Genomic DNA, 3,847 nt, shown 5'->3' on the forward strand with positions numbered 1-3,847 from the left:
GCAGGATGCATACTTTGCGGAGCAAAGACAGCATTTGGCCCATGGTGGAAATTCCTGCTTTTAAAAGCCATTTTGTTCCATTTTGAAATAAAGTGGAAGTGAAAGTCATGCCCCATGATGTTTCATGGTTAAAACTGCAAAGGCATTTCTGCCTGGGCATAAAAGATTATTTTAAGCATCATCTTCTGGGTTCCTCGGTTACTAAGGGAATCCTGTCTCAGCTCAGCGGTGCAGACAGGCGAGTTGCCATGACAATCCTACTAGGCCTGGTTGGAGTTTAAATACCACAGAGGGAGGAACCGCTGTCACTACCTGACCCCTGAGCAGCTTGGCAGTGCCCTCGCTGCCCCTGCAGCCGGCCACCCCTCCTGGACCCACCTCAGCTGCCCAGTCTTTGCAACTAGGGGGCACAGGCACCACTTGAAGGGCATTTAGGGTCAGTGGCTCAACCTGTTTGATGGTCAATCTCCTCTTCTGTCCCAGAACGTGCTGTTCATGCTGGGTCATATTCAAGTCTTCCTGGACACCCACAGTCCTTCTAGCCTGGCCTTTGTCTCTCCGAATAGAGGAAATACTAGATATTTACCAAAAAGTTGCACTAGGAAGCAGAATAAAATCTGGAATAAATCTTATTTTCTTTCCAACCAGACATAATCTGAAACATTTTCACAAGGGAGACCTGTCACAGTATTGGTCAATCAGCAAATGATCAATCCCTGCAACCGCCTAGATGCAATTCTATCCTTTCACATGGACACACTCATGGTGTTTGTGGAAGACTATACTTTCAAAAGATGGTGGTAACCCTGTCTCCCATCCCATGTGACAATGTGACTCAATGCTCATATTGAAGCATGGGTCTCTATTCCTTGAACCTGGGCCGGCTGTGTCTGAAGCAAAGTAATGACGTGATTTCTGAGGTTAGGTCATAAAAGGTAACACAGCTTATATCTGGTTCTCTTGGGATGCTTGCTCTTGGGATCCAACCCTCCTGTTGTGAGGAACCCCAAGCAGCCACATGGAGGGACCACATATAGGTGTTCCAGAGAACAGCCTAGTTGAGGTCCTGACTGACAGGCAGCATCGAACACCAGACATGAAGTGAAGGTGCCTTCAAATGATTTCAGCCCCACAGCTGACATCACCCCTGGTCTTTGAGTCATCTCAGTGGAACATGAAACAGAAACAAGCTGTCCCCACAGTGCCCTTTCTGAATTCTCAACCAACAGGAGGCATACAAAAAATTAAATAGTGGTTGTTCTACGCCAAAAAGTTTGCGGTGATTTATTACCCAGCAATAGTAACTGGAACTACATTTTCTTCCTAGGCTGTCCTTTCTCTATTCTGCTCCTGGGGACTCTTACTCTCCCCTCAATGAATAATTCAACTGTTACCCTTCAGATGCACATTTTTCTTCTCTTGGGTGAGAGGCAGTGCAACAGAGCAGTAAAGCACTGGACTCTGGAGTCAGCCTGCCTGGGTTCAACTCCTGGCTCCATGACTTACTTGATAAACTTATGGTTTGTGACCTTGGATGAGCTGCTTATCTTCCCTGTGCCTCAATTTCCATATCTGTAAATGAGGATGAGAATAGTAGTACATACTTCATAGGTGAGGAGTGAGTTGGAAAGCACTTAGAACAGTGCTTGCCACTTAGCACAATTTAAGTGTTGGTTATGTCTCGTTCTTCTGGGACCCTTTCCAACTATAATCAAAATCCCAAATGAACTCATTCTCTAGAATTTCTCAAGACTCTGTATCTTCTGGGCTCAGACAGGACCACGACCATGGCTCCAGATAACAAGAGTATTCACTGGGCTAGAGCTACACTTCAGCCATCAGAACTACACAGCATCTGGAGAAGACCAGGGGGAAGGAGCCGCCCTTGACTGAAAGCATCTGGTCCTTGGGTATGTGATGCTCCACTGTCTGCCACCAACATTTTTGTTCAGCCATCAGAGAACTGTAAAGAAATGTATATGGGTTTAATTATATTAAGTTTCAGAACCATTCTGAGTATAAGGACGGACTGCTGGGAAACTGTAACCCACATCACCACATGGTCACACTGCTGCTGCTGCTGCTTCTTCGTCCCCCTCCTCCTCCTCCTCTTTTTCTTCTTCCTTTTTATGCTTCGAGACAAATGTGCTTCCATGCTGATCAGCTCTTGGAACCCTAAAATCTGTCGGAGAATTAGGATTTACAAATAAAAAACTATGTTTTTAAAAGCTTTATACTGAAATTGAACATTGTAATTTAGTCTTACTGGAGGACATTGAGGCAGGATTCGTCTTCTTACTGATTCTGCAATATGGCCATTTAAGTTTTCTATTCTAATTAGCAATGGGATCTCAAAGTTCAAAATTTCCTAAAGTTCATTTTATCTATTCCCCATCTAATGCTCAACGAACTTTCATAAAATCTCTACCAATTTTAAAATATGCTAAATTCTCACAACTTTAGAAACATAGAAGAAAGCCAAGGATAATTTAATTAGAAGTCTAAACTCAAATCAATTTTTAATTTCAAATATAAGGCATGTTATGAGCTAAGAGATAGCATAAAGGAATGTAAAATATAAACTAATCAGCAATGAAAAATGTATCATTCTGCAAGCAGCCAACCAAATAGGACATATCACAACCAGGGTAAGAATGAATTGAAGGGCCTAAAGGCGGGAACACATGAAAAAGATACTTTCCAATAAATCCTTGGTTTGAAACCTATTCCTTCTAAGATGGTTCTCTTTTGTTGACCATGGCTTTAGAAATTTAGAAGTGAACAATTTTTACAGCAGCTTTGGTCTGAATTAGAGGAGCAAGGATTACAGAATGGTAGCACTAAAGGGAGATAATGGGGCCTATCTTTGTTCCAGTGAGAAATGGAAGTCCCAGAGAGGCTGAGGAATTCCAACAGAAGAGTAATAACACATTTGTCTTACAGAATCAAAGAAACAGAATGGCTGAGAGCACAGGCTCTGTGGGCACACTGCTGAGATTTAAATCTTGGCCCTTACTAGTTGAGTGAACTTGTGTAATCTCTCTGTGTTTATTTTCTCAATTGTAAAATGGAGATAATTATAGTATTATCACATGGGGTTATCATAAAGATCAAGTCAGGAAATACACTGAAAGAGTGAACATGAATCCTGTTAGGAATCAGACTGCGGTGTTTAATTTATAATGGAATGTCAACACACTACTTCTAACAGAACACACCCAAGGTCACACCCTAGCTACAAAATGACTAACAGTTCCTTCATCTGAGTGATTCTGCTCCCTCACCATCATCATCCCTAGTCTCACTTTTTCCTTCATACCTCCAGAACAAAATTATTGAGACGCCCAAATGCTGAATTGTCCTTGATAGCATCCATTCCAAAACAAGTCCCTGTTTTCCTGATGCCACCCATCATAAGTCTAAATCTTATAACTCGTTTGTATAGAGACATCCTCAGGTGTATGCTCTCTTTTGCTGCAGCAAGCTAATTAAACTTAATCTTGTTTGAGTTTGGGAGTGCCCCTGGTGGTCTCTGACTAATGGGCTTCCACAATGCTCAGCATATATAATAGCATACTATATGCACAAGAAATGCTAGCCACTGGCAGTAGTAGGCAAGTCTTTTTATTCCCAGCTTCTTGCATACAGCACACCTCAAGACATGCTTGTTCAATAAAGGGCTATTCTCAAATAACTGGGAAGCCAGGCTAAGATGAGAAAACAAAGCAAACATTTAGAGACTGTGCTTTGTTTTCTAATTTTTATTTTTAGAGAACAGTCCAAGTAGTTACCAGGAATTGACCATTACCTAGACTTTTTTTTTTTTTTTTTTTTTCTTGCGTTTTGC

The sequence above is a fragment of the Lipotes vexillifer genome, unplaced genomic scaffold (assembly GCF_000442215.2).
Source record: "Lipotes vexillifer unplaced genomic scaffold, Lipotes_vexillifer_v1.1 scaffold304, whole genome shotgun sequence".
In the NCBI taxonomy this organism is placed as follows: Eukaryota; Metazoa; Chordata; class Mammalia; order Artiodactyla; family Lipotidae; genus Lipotes; species Lipotes vexillifer.